The sequence below is a fragment of the Lepisosteus oculatus genome, chromosome 2 (assembly GCF_040954835.1).
Source record: "Lepisosteus oculatus isolate fLepOcu1 chromosome 2, fLepOcu1.hap2, whole genome shotgun sequence".
NCBI classification, from domain to species: Eukaryota; Metazoa; Chordata; class Actinopteri; order Semionotiformes; family Lepisosteidae; genus Lepisosteus; species Lepisosteus oculatus.
The window spans coordinates 17,699,759-17,718,842 of NC_090697.1; the positions used below are offsets into that span (position 1 = coordinate 17,699,759).

General features: G+C 34.9%; 1 protein-coding gene across 1 annotated transcript in view; it reads right to left on the reverse strand.

Moving 5' to 3' along the window:
- blk (BLK proto-oncogene, Src family tyrosine kinase) overlaps positions 1–12,643 on the reverse strand; it is a 51,927-nt gene extending 39,284 nt beyond the window's left edge. Inside the window, exon 1 of the mRNA XM_015352286.2 lies at positions 12,410–12,643. The gene's annotated coding sequence lies outside the window, so the exon portion shown is untranslated. The remainder of the gene's footprint in view (positions 1–12,409) is intronic.
- Between the last annotated feature and the right edge of the window lie 6,441 nt (positions 12,644–19,084).

Below are 19,084 nucleotides of genomic sequence, written 5' to 3' on the forward strand. Positions count from 1 at the left end.
TGATCAGTGAAAAATCCAAGCTTACATGTAATCCAAGCTTACTTGTCAGTAAGAACATCTTTCATTTCTGTGATAACAACTGTATAAACTGAATCTGTCATTGGTGATTTATTAGATTTCAGTGCCATTAATCCATGTAAAATTTCAGCACCTTATGAATTTAATTTGCTAAAAACAGCACTTTCCTATTTTAGCCAGAGCCAATCCCAGGGTTCTATTGGCAAGTCCCAATTCTCTAAAGAAGCATATTGGTTCCTGTAGAGATTTGAGACATTTCCCCCATTTCCTCTATGGTTACCCATAAACCATTTTCATAAAGATGGTAGCAGTATCTGATTTTGATGGTGCCTTTTAAATAAAATAAATATGATAATTACAATTGCCCTCTACAGGATATTGAAGCACTTTAGGTTATTAAAGGTACTATTAAGTTAATCTATTACCTTTCACTAAAGAACAGTGGTACTGTATATCACAAACGTGAACAAACGTGAAAAATTCATTAGTATGTTTTGTGAAACATACTGTACAGTAACCATAATAACATTAATCATACTAAACACTAAAGAATACCAAATATCTGCTAATTTTGCCAGTGTTTAAACGATAGAACAGCATAACATTAAAGTACTGTACAATGCAGTATGATTCAAATGCATTATCATTGTCTACAATATATTCAATTCAGTCTACATATCTACTTTAATATGGATAATACACAGTATGTTAGCACAGAATTGTTAGGATTCTTAAAATGTAATCTTTCCAGAGAAACACAGTATACTGTACATAAAATCATTTGAAATATTCCGAATTGCAACATGATGGTTTATGTTATTCTTCCGTATCTCTTTTAGTCCTAAAAATGAGTTCCCGCAGCCTTTCGCTAAATCGCTTATATCTGCACTCTAGTGATATACTTGTACAGGAAACCATGTTGCCTTTAAACCATATTATACTGTAGGTTCTTTAGATACAGCAGGTAGCCTCTTCATTCAATAAAATGGATAACAGCCCCTGACACTACCTCTAAATTCAACTCAATTGTAGTAGATTACAATTACAGATCATGTCAATTATAGCAGTGCAGGTTGTTGTAAGCGTGACTGCAGGTAATACCACCTGGCATGTCTTTCAATATTCCATGTGCTACTGAAGTATGTGCTCAGGCCTACTTACTGCATGGTCATCGTCATTTACAATACCCCAAACACGCGATGAAGGAAATCCCGGCCGCCAGATGAACGTGGTTTATGGCGTTTTGGAGCTCTGAACTCGGTTAACAAATCTGCAACTTCATCGGATAATGAAATCAACACATTATGATCAGTCTAGACGAAGCTCAATGGCGGAATTTTAATTATTTGCAATAGCACACATCCGTACATCTAGTACCTTCTTTTCTAATAAAATATCATCTACAGTACCTTGTTTTTTTAATTTATTAATAATTTCTTGCCATTCAAAGATGCCGATTGCTGTAATGGGGTATGTTAGTCACATCCCAATACGCCCAATACCCAGGTGTTAGCATTTTACTCCACTGCCGCACAAAAGCTTCCGAATCGTCAGGCGGCGATGGGAGTCGATTTTTTTTTTTAATGAATAAAGTCCAAAATGTTTGGGTTGTTTTTCTATTAAGCTTAATTTAATAAAAACAAGATAATACTGGAAATTACCTAATATTTTGGAATGATAAAATAATAAAATATGTTTCAATACATTTTACTTAGTTATTGTCTTTCTTATTTCGATCATTAACTCCAAGTTAGTTTTTTTTTGTGTGCTATAGTTAATAACTGATGTAAAACAACAGACACTCAAACTGTGCTGATACATTTTTTAAACAAATAAAAACTTAAGACATGATTAAACGCAACATATTGTTAGACATGAAACCATAAAACTATTAAAGGTTCGCTTTTATTACTTATTTAACAAAAATGTAATTCATTTGAACACTGGTGTTCAATGCCTCTTTTGGAAATTTGGGGTAATTTAAAAAAATAATAAATTTTAAACAATGCAATGTGTACGCTTCGAGTAAGACCACTTTGTTTTTTTCAAATGTTTCGGATATCGGTGTTGACGGGGATTTATTACAGAGCTGGGAATGATCGAGACATAGAAATAATAGGTTTCTAACCTATGTAATCAAGGCGTTGTGCACAGTTGACGTTGATTCTACCACTTTTATGTACAGTATGTGGATTTAAAACCGCTGTTTTTATTCTTTCCGTTGATGATATTAAAAACAGGTTCAAATAAAATACATTTTTATTACAATTCTTTTAAAACTCTAAAACCACTCGTGGATGTGTTACACACAAAACACAAAAGTTGACCACCTCTAATAATAAATTCGAATTCGAATTTTCATTTAAAGAATACAGGTAAATTAGCCTAATATTAACGTTGACTAAACAGAAATAAGAAAGTGTCCCCCTCACTGAATGCATTTTTGCAGTCTGCTGATGAAATAATACAATTAAACAAACAATCGGTCATTAACAGGGAACCGTACTCGGCCTCGTTTCTAAATGCCTGCTGAATTAACAGAAATATGATTTTAGATATAAATTACGTTGTTTGCTCACTCAAACAAAAACAAAACATACTAAAAATAAAAAAAATTATCTGCAAAAGGGCTAAGAAAAGAAAAACAGCCCACACTGACTTGAAAATACTGTTTTTATCAACTCCTGTTTGTGGAAAACGTAAGTGAGCTGATACATGTCCTGACTGGAAAAAGCAATATGTACTAGAGTCTCTTTGACCAGGAAAACTGCCTATGCTTGATTTCTCTCTGTGTGCCACAGCAGAGAGCGGTGGAACACTCTCTTAGTCACACATATCCGGGTCAGTTATACAGGTAACTGTATTTATGTTCATTTCTAGCTTCAATTACTTTCAGCATAAACTCTACAAGTGTCTGGAACTCTGTTGGAAGGATGAAACAGCATTCTTCAACGAAAAAATGTTTTGTTAATCATGGTGGAAAATACTGTCTCGGGAACCATTCCAGTAAGTGTTCAATTAGGTTGAGATCTAGTGACTGGGATGGTCCTGGCATTAGGTTTACATCGTTTTCATCAAACAATTCAGTGAGCACTCGTGCCCTGTGTATGGCATTTTTCCTGGAAGTTTCCACTTCCATCAGGATGTAACTACTTCACCATAGGATTAATGTGATCACTCAGAATGGCTTTGTAATTATTGGCATTTACCATGCCCTCTAAGGCGTTGAGTGAACCTAACCCGGGCCAGGAAAATGCATCCCACACCGTAACAGAGCTGCCAGATCCCTTCACCGGTGAAAACAAGCTGTAGGCCTCTTCAGGGGTGTGTCACACATATGCTTGTTGAGAACAGGGTGAATGATGACTCATCTGACCATGTGACTTTTTTCCACTGCTCAGTAGACCACTACTTGTGGTTTTTTCACCACTTTCCTTGCAAAAGTTCATTTTTCGAGAAACAAGGTCTTGCAGTCATGTTAGTTTATTTAGGCGCAATTTTTCCAACTGTGAAATCCTCTGTCAGAAAGATGTGAAAATGGTTTTATGCACTGCAATCCAACCATGGTCTCCCTCTCTGTAAACTTCTTGACGGGCTGTACTTGATGAAACTGCCTGCTCATGCCTTAGATTGACATTTGCAGTCAGCTGATTCAGAGTTGCTGATCTGTTTCGCTTTACATCTCGAACCGATATATGGACATAATGGTCAAGGAGTATGCGCTATTGTCCACAGCTGCCCATAACCGATGATGTTTCCCTCAGATTTCCATGCCAGCATCACCTTAGCCGCTGTTCCTCATGAAACATCAGAAAGTTGAGCTGATTTCGTCACTGAAGATCCTGCCAAATGTGACAAAATGTCTCTTCTTCTAGGCATGGTAGCCAAAATAATGGGCAACTGGGCCTCCCCAACATTTTCATCCGGTACATGCTGCTAAATATGATGGGATGTTAAGTACTTAATCAACTCGGGAACCATCTGTGTGGAAAGCACCTGCTTACAGTATACTTTGTATCCCTCATTTAATCAAGTACTTCCTTCCTTGTATGTTGACCATGATTTTGAATATTAGAAGAAAGGTAACAAATTAAAAGAGGACATTTGGGGAATCTATCCCATTTGGTATTAAGTAGTTAATTAATCCAGGGATCCACCCACCCTTTTTTAAAGAAGATAGGCTATTGGCTTCAACATGGCTGGGTAGCTTGTTCCACATTCCTACAACTATTTGGATAAAGAAGTACTGTACCTCCTGTTCACTTCCATGTACAGTAGATAACACGTGTGTCCTTTGGTTCATGTTTCATTCTTCATTCTGAAGAAACCTACTAGGTTGACTTTGTCAGTACCTTTGAGGACTTAAAATATCAGGTTGCCTCATAATCTTCTTTTCTACGCAAAAAAATGTTCAGTTCCTTTAGCCTGTCAACCTGTCAGTGTGGGACATTCCCTTAAGAATGTACTGTATCTGGTCACTCTTCTCTGGGTGGATTCCAGAACAGCAGTATCTTTTCTATAATTCGGTGACCAAAATTGTACACAATATTCTAAATGGGGCCTTAGCATTTATATATACAGTTTTAATATGATATCCTTTGATTTACTGTAAATTCTGTGTTTTTTAACTGTACAGTATATCCTAGCATTTTGTTTACCTTTTTAAGTGCTTCCCCACAATGTTTAGAAGATGTAAATGACATGTCACCATAAACACCTGAGTCTTTTTAAGTTTATGGCTATTGTTTCACTGTTCATTCAGAAGAGATATGAAGTTGAAGTTCTTTGGTGTTTCTACATTATTTGTTAGTAAAAATCCCTACAGTACTCCACTAATTACACCACAACGACATGAGTTACTACCACCTTCAAACTAAGAATTAATGGTTTATGAGGAACTTTATCAGAAGTATTTCTTCTTTATTTCTTCATCATCCATTTACAATTACTGTTGTTGGTTGCACAAAGAATTCTAACAAGTTGATTAGACAAGACCCTCATTTTCTAAATCCATACTAATTATTTCCAAGGATATAATTTCCAACAAAATGATCTTATTTCTTAAAATCATTTGCATTGCCTTACAAGTGATAGAAGTCAGAATTATTCGTGTATAATTGATTCAGTATTCTCACCCTTCCTATGGTACAACTCAAGCTTAGTAAATCTCCAGTCCCTGTGTACTGCCCTTGTCTTTGACGTCTGTTGGAAGGGTTGTGTTAATGGCATCTGAATAACATCTCTTGTTCCTTGAGTACAGTTGATCAGATACCACCAGACAACGGGGATTCATTTTGAGTGTTTCTAGTACCAGAACAATTTCTGTCCATGCTATGCTAATACTATCCAATAAAACTCTTGTCCCTACTGTACTCTGCCTGACACAGATTTTTTAGTAATTCCTTAGTTAACACCTCTTTGAAATATTCATACAGTATATAGTACAACAGCCATTTTGCTTTCATTGTCTAAAAGTTTCTCAATTTATACAGTATTTTACTTGATCCTTGATATTTCCTTTGCTGATGTATTTCTGAAATATTTATTTTATTTTAGCCTTTTTTTACCAATGCTTGCAGTTCATTCAACTCCTGTTTTTCTTATATATTTAAAAAAAACTTTTTTTCTAGTTAATTTGCTGAACCATTTGGGATACTGTTTGTAGCTTTTGATTTATTGCTAAATGTGTTCTGTGTTTTGATTTGCTCTAAATCAAAAACTACAAAAACACAATCAATGTGGTGTAATGAATAGTGCAGTCGGCAGAGAAAAATTTAATTAAACATTTGTAAATGCATGAAATTGGTTTGACAAGTAAATAATTGTTACATGCATATGTAACAAATTGTAACATCATTTATTTTAATTTCATGCATTATGCAAAAGTGAGTCTTTTGCAGCAGCAAAACAACACTAATCAGTGTACTGTGGAGTAAAATCGTTTTGGTCAGACAACAGACTTTATCACAATCTATTTTTTAGGAGGAATATGACATAAACTGTGAATCCCTTCTTTTATAAACTCAATCCTGGACCATTTTAATTTAAAAATTATATTTTGAATTATAAAATGTGTGTTTTATGCAATGATTACTAATAAGCAAAAATAATCCATAAAGCTATTTCATATTGCTGAGTTAAACATGAAGTCATGCATGATATTATCACTGGTGACAAACTTCAGCTATGTTGCAGGGCGACTTTAAGATAGGTTAATAAAATCCTATAGAAAACAATCTTAAAATTTATTGGGTACCTGCAAAATAAGAAAGCTATTTCTGTGCTAGTTACAATGTTTTTCTTTTAAACTGCATTCTTGTTATAAAAATAAAGACAGTATATGTGTTTTTTCTCCATGCCATTGTCTATTTTTTCTGAATTTTTTCTTTCTTTCTTTTAGCTCAACTTACCTGGAGACATCTTTCTGACAGATTACTTCACAGTTGGAAAAATTGCGCCTAAATAAACTAACATGACTGCAAGACCTTGTTTCTCGATAATGTTTTCATGTTTTTCGCCGGCATTCATCAAGGTCTTCATTTTAAACTTGGCCTACATCATTGGCAATCCAAGTGGCTTCAGGTTTCCAAAGCAGAACTTTCATGTTCATATAGCTAATCTATTTTTGTTCACTTTTACATCTTGCATCGTCAGTGAACTACAGTACTACTGGTACTGCAAATAAAAATAATAAGACTATAGAGTAATAACCTGTTATATCTTTATAGTTTATATCTTTTCCTTAGAGTTTACCTTCATTAGATAAAAATCCAAAACGGAATTAATATGTTTAACTTTCATTTACAGTTACCATAAATAAAAATGTACTGTAAGTAGAATTCTTCCATACATTCATATTAACCTATTCTCATTTATTGTCTGATCTCGAAATATATGATAAAGTTTTCTATACCCATTAGAAAGGTGTTATAAATGGTGATACAAAACAGACATCAGTACATATTTTTAAGGAATAATTGGTGATATCTACAGTAAATGGTTTTATGTATTTTCTCCATATGACAATTTCAAGCACTCAAAACATAGAATGTAGTATTAGCAGGACAGATTGTTTTATTAAAAAAAATAAAAAAAAAGATGGGAAACTATATCTTCAATAGCTGGCATCCCTCACTCTACTCAACAACTGCTGTTCAAGTGTTTGTTTGTTTTTTTGCCAGAGTGGCAATTCAGTTGTGACTGTGTGAAGAACTTTTTTCCTGTAACCTTTGGCAACAGATAAGTAGACCAGAGGACTGGTTTGGCCACCTGATCTGGATCCATGTCAATTTTTCAATGTGAGGGTGTCTGAATGATGGCGTATTCCAGACTATATCATACATCGAGGAGTTAAAAGCAGCAACTGTGCTCCATACACCGAGGAGTTGAAAGCAGCAACTGTGTTCTTTTTCTACATGTAAAATTCAAATTCAAACTTCACAGTGCCACAACTGTGTAATGTAATGTATTTTCAAATGGCAGACAGCAGGATAAAAAAAGGTTTGGTACAATTGGTAAATTGCCAATAAAATTACCAATATGGTAAAATTTGATGAATATATGATGTTTATGCCTGTAGAGATCAGATTCTTCCAGTGATGGTGTTGATTTCATTAGGTGATAATGTACACAAAATTGTATTTTTTATATATATTTAAATACAATTCTTAAAATATACCAAATAAAGTTCCGTCCCTACTGTATATTCCAGGTAAAATCCAATGCACACCCTGTACTAATCCAAAGCAGTTGGCATGTGCTGTTTAAAATGAGGGCCAAAATTCGAACCTTTGGCCAAATTGCCAAAAACAAATTCTATATCTGGCACTTCTGGGAGGTTTCTCCTGGATACAGGGAAAAGGGGTTTAAATGCTGGTGTAAGCCTGTATTGACATTTGTATGATAGAGTGCATAACGTCATTTCATATTTTAGTACAATAAATAATATAACAGACAATGAATTGTAAAAACTCTACAAATACTATTTTAATGTATCTGATTCTACAGCTTCTATCACCAATAATAATAATTATAGTGGCAATCAAACATAAAAATGTGATGTGATGTTCTCCCTAAAAGCAAAATGTGTCTTGGATCTTGGGAGTTAAAGACAGTATTTTATGCTTCTATTTTGTTCTACAAAAACAAATTGTTTGTTCTAAGGTAAAAGCAAATGGTGAATAGTTACACAACAACCAAAATAAATGTATTTTACTGTACTTCTACTTTTGCTATGCCATTCGTCTGATAAGTCTATTTTACTTTATTGCAACAACTCTAAATAAGGTATTAATATCAAAGAGATATAAACACCAAGAGTTCACCTTAGGTTATACAATGTAGATGTCATGCTACAAAATTACCATGCTGAGCGTTTTGCGTAACTTCATTTAAATTTTAAACAGTATGCTGTGGTATCAGAAGTGGCTTTATGCTTTATATGTGTGTTCTGGTGGTATTGACTATATTTAAAATAATTTAAAGAATGATATTCCTCATTTCTCACCAGTCAAAGCCCCTGATTACGCCTTTCTAACCAGGACCCAGTTCTGAATAATGAGGAAAAAATCCACTGGCATCAGCCAACACTCTGGTCCACAGATAACAAAAAAGTTTAAGAATCTAATGATGGACTGATGAAGTACTGTATGTAAATAACTTACCTGGAGAAAATATTCAATTTTGCAAAACTGTCTTGTTTAGAATGTTTTTATATTAGTAGATTTTTCTTCAGACTTAAGTAATGAATTTAAGTCTGAATTTATAATGAACTTAATTTCACTGTATATTTTTTTCAATTTTATACAAAAAAGCATCCACAAACATCCATGTTTGCATTAGAGAGCAAGGAAAAGAATAGGGAGGAAAGCAATATGTACAGTACATTAAAGCTTTTACTACAGTATTTGCTTGTACTGTATTTCCCCTACAGATATTGTGTGTAACATTATCATAGTAACTAAATTCATTTCATTCCAGGCCTTCTGACTGTAAATTCTTTGATGTAAAATAATTTGAAAACTCTATATTAAAAATACAGATATGTATTTTTTCTGCTTGAATCACATTTACCACAATAAAGCCCAGAAAAAAGGTTTTTACCCAACATTTTGGCAGGTTTTCTTTGCCATATACTCTCTGTACTGTACATGGATTTTTAATTTGGTCTATCCTGAGGCCTGACCTCAACCTAGCTTGATCTTGGAATGGTGTTAACATAAAATTAGCCTACTGTAAATCTGTCCTTCCGTACATATTATTACAGTGTTACCGCACATTATACTTACATTTCATATATACAATAATACTAAATACTAAGGTGTTGTCCTTTTGGTTAGCTGTTGAATTAATAGAAATATTCATGTGCATGTGAATCATAGTCACAGATTGTTATCGGTACTAATGATAAAAATCTTAGTTATAGTATATAGATGTGCCACAGTGGCACAGTGGTTAACATGGCTGCCTTGCAGCCCAGAGGCTCTAGGATCAGTTCCAGATCTGGGGTGCCCTGTGTTCATGTGGGTCTTCTCTGGGATTTCCTCCCACAGTACAGAGACATCCTGGTAGATGAATTGGCTTCTGAGAAAATTGGCCCTGGTGTGAGTGTGTGTCTGTATTTATCTGTGTGTGCCCTGTGATGGACTAGTGTCCAGTCTGAGGTGTATCCCACCTTATGCCTGTCGCTTACCAGGGATAACCATTAATGTGCAGCTAGTTTAGAATTTATTGGATATAGGCAACAGTCACAATCAGTTAAAATGACTTTAAAACAGTTTTTGATTCTAAGTTTACATGGTACATATAGTGTCTATAGTTTGACATTTATTTACTGCTTGTTGTACATATGCCTGAGGAAAGCCCTTTGTAATCATTTGTTAATTATGTCTATGTCTTTATAGTTTTTCATTATGTATGTGAAAGCTCGAACTTAAATAATTATACACACAAAATATAAGGCATACCCATGATGCGCTATTTACATCTTAAATTTTGCCATCGAACAAGGTACAGTGTAATTAGAAAAGATTATGTAAAATTACTCGCATTTATACAGCATAGCTGTTTCATGGCCAATAGATCAGGAAGTTCTTTACGTAAAGGTCAGTGCCCACTTCATCCACCACTGATGTGCAACAAGGGCCTGACATGCAGAAGCTAATGTGCCAGCAGATTCAGCAGGCGATGTTTCACCAATTGACTTTCGGGTGAAATGTACTGTAAGTAGGCCATATTGTGGCATTGGAAGGACACCTTGCACCATATAGTTTCCCTTCCCATTGTACTGGACGTAGCCTGCCTGTGTATTCAGTTTTTACTTTAGTTCATAACATGAGCTAATTTCTCATGTGGTGGAGTTAAGGAAACACCTCTGTGTTCCTGAGCGTCCTGAAGATGATTTTAAGGACTCTTGTAATGTAGTTGTAATTGTATTGCACATATCAAATAAAAACTGCTTTAGTCCTTTTTTTAGAAAAAAGGGGGGGATACAATGTGCTTACAAAATGATAACATCTTCTAATAGTCTTCTAAGAGTTATCAAAGAATGCTGAATTAAGTATCTGTTGACTTACAGCATTTCACTGCACAAAGTCACTAATAATTACTTATGAGATTATGTTTTTTTACAACTAAATTTGACGTAAAATCTTTGTGTGTGATAAAAATACATTTTTATCTTAAGAATTTGAAAAAAATGAATAATCCCTAAAGAAAATATTTAAGTCTAAAAATATAGGGAATGTCTTATTTCTCTTAGACATTAGAGCTTAAAAAAACTTTTGAGAGATGTTAAAGAATTAAGAAAAATCATTTGTTCATTTTCAGTAATTTATCATTTTTTTCTCGTAGACTTTGCTAAGATAAAAAGTTACTCTAGGCATGCGATACATATTCAGAATGTATCCACAATGAAAATGAGACACTGCTGTGTCAAAAGAAAATAACACAGCTAAAAATATATACATGATTTATTTTTCAAGTCAACATATTTTTCCGTAGATCCTTGGAAACGTTTTAAAAGCAGGCTTTTTTTCTTTTAACAAATGTAAGGTTACAGTTTTCCTGGTGAACAGTAAATACAACTTATTGAGTAACTAGTGCAACTGATACAAATAGTAAATACATTTAATAAATTTAATTATGGATATTTTAAAAAATAGTAGTTATAAAGTTCATTTTTTAATTAGTTCATTTTCCAGAAGAATCTTTTGATTTTATATCCTGAAAGCCTTAGAGACTTCTAAAGCTTTGTGTAATAATGGTAAAAAAATAAGTACAGTATCTGTTTTTGAGAGAAAAAAGAACAAATGGCCATACTCTATATTTCTTCAGCTTTTAAATCATGATAATCATGATCATAAAAGCTTATAGATATAGCCTTCATGTTCATTACTTAATCAAGCACCCATGTACAGAGAGGCTTAAAAATGCAACAAATTATATTGGATACAGAACTCAGTTAGTGCATTTGTAATACCTCTTCATACTATACAGTATATACTGTATATTCTGACTACAGTCAATCTGTATTTACAGCATAATGCATAATGAAAATGCTAGGCACTCAAAATAGTCAGCTGAGCCATAGTGACACTATTAAGATTGAATGCTAATAAGTAACAGTGTTAATTATACTAAAACCATAACAAGGGGTATTGTTATGTATTTACAGTGTAATACAGTGAATACAAAGTGATGTAATTGTAATATAATACAGTTATTTTAATTTCCAAACTCATGCTACTCAAATGGATTTGGAAAAGCATTAATGTCAAATGTAGACAACATGCTATAAACTTTGTATCAGCCATGTGACTTGTGATCAACTTGAGTAATTCTAGATTTTTTCAAATAAATGTAAAGGTCAAAGACTGCACTTTGGCCATGTTCAATTATTATAAATCTTAATGCACTAGCCAATTTTAGAAAAAAAAACATGATAGCATTTTCAAGGATAGTAAACTGGACCAAAGCATAAAAACTATAAAATACATGTTTGTTTTCCCCAAACAAATATCAACTTGTTTCCTCTGTCTCTGTCTCTCTGTCTAAATCCACTCCTGATTGAACATCAACCAAGTCTTGTTAACACAATACAGTAATAGGTTCAGAAAACTTCTAAGTTTCATCACTATCACTGTGCACTTTCTTTTTGTTTGCTTTTTTAATCTCTAAGATATGTTTTTACAGCTGGTAATTCCAGTAAAAAAAAAACAAATATAATTGCGAATGACACTCTTCTGAATTGTTCAGCCAAATTAAGAATGCGAGTTATTGTCCTGATGAGTATATATATATGAATGATGATGAAATTGAATTAATGGAAAGAGTCCCATCACATTTATAATAAAACCTTTAGTATTTACAAAGAAAGTATGTGCTGACTTACCTTTTAGGTAGGGTTAATGCATATTTCATGAATACATAGGAATATCCAAGTAAAGTATATCCATCAAGTCTTCTTTAATCACGCGGGCCCATTCATATGTGAGTTTTCTACGCAAGACAACTGAAGCTTTCTTTAGTACTGCAGAGCTGTGCTCTCTGTGTTTTTCTCTTCCTCAGTCTCACACACACAACTCTCTGTAGCCGGTTGCTTTAGCTTCCTGATGACATCTGTCTGATAGAGAGCTTAGGCAACATTCATGGTCCCCATGAGACCACACTAAAGTATAAATAGATGAATAAGGTTGCAGTTTTATATATATGGTCTGTTTTTCCCCTCTGTTTAGAGTTTTGAGCTATTACATCATGACTTATGGCATGCTAAAAGTGTTCCTTTTCAAAAGTAAAACTAAAAATAAATTATTGTAGATAAAGCAACCTTTATATCGAAATAATATTCAACATAATTGTCAGTAAAAGGCAAATCATTGTGGACATGACTTGTAATACATGATACACTAATTCTTATAAGATTACTGTATATTTATTGTTATCTCTGTAGAAGGTGTACTGTGTATGATTGCATAACTATACCTAAGAATTACAGTATTATGGACACAAAAGGCAAAGTGGTTATATAATGCAAAGCAAAAACAATAGAATAACAGAATTTGTGTAAAAATGAAGTGCACTATTATGGATTATTGTGTTGACATGACATTATGTGCAGTAATTATAGTACTTAATCTGAGAGCCAAATCTAATCTAATCAGATTTAATTGAACTAAACCAACAGGTCCGTTTCATTACAAGCAATGGAAGAGCTGTAACGTTTGAAACTTGTGATGAAGGCGCATATTTCTAAATCACACACAAGAAGCATACTGTATGTAGATGAAAGTTTTAGATAAAGAAATTTACTCCATTGTCGAGTTCCCTGAAGAGGGTTAGTGAAACTGGTTGACAAAAACAGTGGTCAATAATGGAAAAATCAGAAAGGTGTGTAAAGTTTCTCTGAGTAAATCATTTGAGCTTTATACCAGCTCAACAACAGACGTTAACATTTCTTTAAGAAAAGTAAAATACTGATCACACACACACACACCCACGGGAAAGTCTCAATGAGCATGTAATTGTCCCAACCTTTTGCTGAGAAGAGGCAAAGTAGACATAGAAATAGATACAGAAAATCTGAAATGGCAGAAAGCAGTGAAACAGAGGGATGTTAAAACCTGGAGAAAAAGTGCTTTTTAGCAGTAAAAATAAAGTGGTAGACCAGTGCAGAACAATTTTAGAAAAGCATGGGGGGTAATACATGTGTATCTCTGACAGGGGTGTAGGGAACTTCCATAAAATTTAATATAATTTGCATCAGATGCCTACAGTATATTGTCCTGTTTTTTATGATGATTCAATGTTGTATCTACAGTATATTAATATACAGTAGCATATTAATGTAGGAAGAATATGGAAAGAAACAGTATTCTCAGCATTTTGTCATGAGGTTTGAGCAAGGACCAGCATCAATGTGCGTTGACAGGAAAAGAACCAGTAAAAGTTAAATCTGTGCTTAAAAGCAGAAACAGAGAAAAAACACAACGTAAGGCTTTTAAACCTCCAGGAGTCTAGAAGAAAATTAATACTTTTATATTGGCATTACAGTCTATTATGGCACTGAATTGTTCTCATATGGAGTATGTGGACAACAAAATTACTTTCGAATTATTGACAGACATTGTTCATACTGTATGTATTTAAAGGAATATCAAAATTTGTAGAAACTCTAAATATTGGACACTCCTGATTCAAAAAAGCATGCAGACACATGGAGACATGCAATGAAAAGACTAACAGTTAGCATAAATGCATAATGTGCTCTGGGAAAACTAGTTTTTTCTAACATTTGTATGGTGTTTATTGCACTGTATTAGTATAGGCACTGTGCGTTACACTGCATGTATCTATGCATTAACTACACATCAGTCATTGTCTGAATTTTGTATGATATTATTTCATAGAGGAGTTGCTTTGGGTAGAGTGCATACTGTATAGTTGAGATCGCTGCACAAACCAATGTAATGTTTTTCAGATTTTTCTGAAAAGGTCAGGCACAATACTTGCCTGCTTGAGGCCTCAATGTTTTGTCCAAAATCTTCATTTGAGTATTTCCCTCAGATGAGCACAAACTGTCATCTGGACCATTTGGTGGAATGGAAACATTGTGGCTGACCGTATCTCAGCTTAACGTTGAATAGATATACATCATTTATGTTTGTAGCTGATTCATCAGCATTTTTCACCAATAGTATTTGTCAAATTTAAAAAAAGTGTATAGCTTTGTTTCACAGAAGGAACTGGTTCCAGTTAGAAAATTTCACATTCTTCCAACGACAGCTTGCTAGGACGATTTACAAACGACACCATGTTTAGCAGACAATATGCTTATAAATAGAAGAAAAGTACTGAGGTAAAGAGCAGCATGGGGCAAACAGGTATATTGAAAGCAGAACAAACAGATGCACGAGAACTCAAAGACACCGTATACAGCACAGGATGAAGATTTTAGACAGTTAATAACTTGAGATATCTTGTTTTTACAATTCCTTAAAATTGCAGCAATTGTAGGAAGTCTAAGAAATTTTAGGTAAGGGACACCTTTGAGAAGCACAGCAGTGTTTTTCGAGCTGCTTGAATGAAGAAAAGAGTACAAGTTATGAGTGAAAAAAAAAACATCACCCTGTTTTTGCAAGTTTTTCCCCAATGGGTTTCCTACATTTGCTCATGAAAATCAATGTCCCTGATTAGAAATTCCAATAAGGGAGAGTGATGTATTGTGTGGGGAAGGTGTAGTATGATTAAGAGATTTGGGGGATTCCTTTTCATGGCTCTAGTGACTCATGATAAACACCTGAAAACATATATTTTGACAATAAAATCTCTTGGGTGGAAATTACCATTGAAAAATGTAGTCTCTTGCTAATCACAATACTATAAAATATAAATTTCTCTCACGAAATGCAGAAATGATATCATTTAAGAAACCATTTCTTACTTGCATGATGCAAGTTAATCATTGTTTTGTAACATGAATCCAGTTTTATTGGTTTTTAAAATATATTTTTCAGATTGTATGCTGCAATTTCAGCTCCGGGGCAGGCAGAAGTGGATTCCCTCTAATATGATATCACATATTTATACCGTACATAGCTTATTACCTCAGAAATGTCCTCATAAGGTTAACTACGAGTCAGGCCTGATGAGGCAGTTTGCTTGGTGAAAACTGACCTACAGTACTTTCATTCTGTGTTGACTTTGTGTCTGAGAACATTTTTAAATAGAACAATCACAAACTTGGGCTGAAAACAAATTTGACTGATTAATGAGATTAAAATATAATGCTAGAAAGTGAAGTAAAAAGCATATAGCATAATGCACATAGAGTTATTTATTTTAACTCTGATATCCAGTTCTAGTACCGTGAACTCTTTTGGTATTGCTAGCAATTATGTTATAATGTTTATGACAGGTATTGTGCAGACTAAAAGGTTTTCAGGATCTTTTAGTTAAAGATAAACACTCTACTTCCAAATGTGTGTTCTGGACCTATATTTGGCCACAATAATAAACTGCATTTCTCCCTTAGTGTACAGTGACATATAAAACATTTTGAAGACTGTTTTATATATATATATCTTTCCTGTTTCAATAGAATACTTGTATATCAGTACACTCACGACAGATCAGCTATCATGTGTAATGAGGAGGAGAAGCCAATTCAAAGATGGGGATTATTAGGAGGCCATGATTGGTAAAGGCTAGGGAGAAATTTGGCCAGGACACCAGGGTAAACCTCTACTCTTTTTGAGAAATATCCTGGGATTTTTAATGACCACAGAGAGTCAGGGCCTCGGTTTTACATCTCATCCAAAGGACGGCACCTTTTTACAGTATAATGTCCCCGTCACAAGAGGTCTCCCATCCAGGTACTGACCAGGCTTACACCTGTTTTGGTTCAATGGGTTTCCAGTTGTGAGTTGCAGGATGATATGGCTGCTGGCAGTGAACATCCTTGAGTGGTTCAGTCAAAGTTTTGATCTGAATCCTTTTGGGAATCTTTGGAAAGACTTGACAACAGCTGCCCACAAGCAATTCCTAAGCAACTTGAGAGAGTTTGAACAAATAAGACAAACAGAATTGGCAACGGACACCATGCCAGTCTGCAAAGTTTGGACCCAAAAAGACCTGTGGCTATAATTGCTGCCAGAGGTGTTTCAAAAAAAGTTAAGTTCACTGATCCAAATACTTAATGCAGTTCGGTTCAGTTTTTGTCATATGCACAAGTGCAATTAAATGCTTATTTACATGTATGCTCCGATAGAAAGAAATTATGGAAACACCAAAACATAAATTCACAACAGCAGCAACAAGTTAAATAACATCCAACTTTAAAAATGCAAGTCAGCACAAGCAGTGTGAAAAGAGGAAAAAAAACGTCAGTGTCAACATGTCAGTGGTAGGGGTAAAGTTCAGTAATCTGACAGTTTGCAGGAAGAAACTGTCTCTGAATCTGGAGGTTCATTCCTTTATGCTCCTATAATGCTTACCAGGGGGTAGGGGAGAGAAAAGAGAGAAATCAGGATGATTGTTGTCCTTAGCAATACTTCCACTCTTCCTGAGACAGCGAGTTGTAAAAATGTCCATACTCCAATTATGTACTGGGCTGACCTGATCATCCCCTGTAACACCTATTGGTCAGACAATGAGTTGCTGCCAAACCACACTGTAATTCCACATGTTATCACACTCTCAATAGCGCACCTGTTACATGTGGTAAGGACAGTTCAAGATAGACCAAAGTTTTTTCAACTATCTGAGAAAGTAAAGGCTTCTCTGTTGTGCCTTTTTTGTAGCTCCAGTTACATGCTGGGACCCAATTAAATCGTTAGTAATGAAGGTACCCAGGAACATGAAGCTGCTAACCATCTCTATGGGCACCCCATTGATGTGAAAAGGGGTGTCGTCCCCACCCTCCTTTCTAAAATCCATGAGCAGCTCTTTGGTTTTGCTGACGTTGAGGGAGAGATTATTGTTGAGGCACCACTCCACCAGGTTCCTGACCTCATCCCTGTAGGCCTTCACATCACTACTGGTGATTCGGCCAATGATGGTACTGTCATCAGCATATTTACAGATGAAGCTGGAACTGAAAACAGCAGGGGTCTCAGCACACAGCCCTGAAGGGCACTTATATTGACAGTCAGGGTGGAAGAACGCTTTTCATTGACCCTCACAGTTTGTGGTCTGCCAGTCAGGAAATGTAGGAATCCAGCTGCAGAGAGAGGAGAGATGCTGATACCTACAGTAGGTTGTTAAGCTTGTTGACTACGAATGCAATCAACAAATTTCATTTATTTTCATGCTTGCTTGCTGTATCTCACAGCGTGCTTTTCCTGAATGATCTCACGGATTTTGACCTCTCCTTTCGATCCTTGGATTTTGCTCTTTTGGACTGCGCCTCACAGACTTGTTTGCCATCTTGGACACTCGCTACACATAGGGCTCAGCTCGTTTATCGACACTCCAGTGTAACAGACCGTAATACTGTACCTGACCATTGGGCACTTCCCCATTTATACTTATTGAATGCTCCCGATTAGCAAGTGTGTGAGACATCCAGGAGGGAGAAGGCTGGAGATGCTGTGTACTTGGCCTCTGTGAGAGAGCTCAAAACTGATCGACCAACTGTCAGAGACAAATAAGCCATTGAAAGAATTTCTTCCACCAGCCTTTAACAGTGGTGTACTGTCTTTCCTGATTCACAAACAAATGAGAATTATGAAAATTATGAGAGGTATTCCTAAATTTGTAGAGAACTGCACGAGATATATTAGCTGGACAAGCATCAGAAACTCCACATTTTTAATATTTTTATTACATCTGTAGGGGGAGCAGTACTTACAACACAGATCACATTTTCATGGAGGAAGGGGATTTTACATCAGGAAATAAAAAAAAAGGTTCTATTTTCTCTCATATCCTTCCATCTATGCAAGATTGGGATTATAACAAAGTAGAATCAAGGATGGTGGATAATTGTAAGAGCATTTCCTTTCAGAAAAAAGAAACACTCTGTTGAAAACTAACAATGCCTGAAAACACATCTATCAATTGTGTTTTCCTCCTGATTACAAGTGAAATACCACATGAGGAAGGCTTCTTTATGAAAATATGAGTTCAGTGGTAATGTTTACTATTCCACATATGCATTAGTGCTTCCTGTTTAGTCTAGGCTGGTGGTTACTAAGGCTGGGCTGTTTGTCACAGCACTGTATGGTGGGGTTTGATGACGATGGTAGTTGAATGTCACTAGCTATGGTGGTGATGATATATCTGCCCTTATATATTCTATACTCATAGTGGAAAGTTATACATTATGTCTCCTTCTGTTTTGTGGTATGTACAAGCTGTAATTTCCATGATGTCTATGTTTGGTTGCTTTCAAATGGCTCATTAAAGGTCTTCAACAGAATCTGTATCCCTTGACTAAATGGAGCAGTTTGATTAATTTATGTGTCATGATTTTAACAACATAAGAACATAAGAAAAGTTGAAAATGACACTGAACAATTTGAGTTATTATTTTTGGTTTTCTTTTTGTTCATTTTGCTTTCTTTTTCCC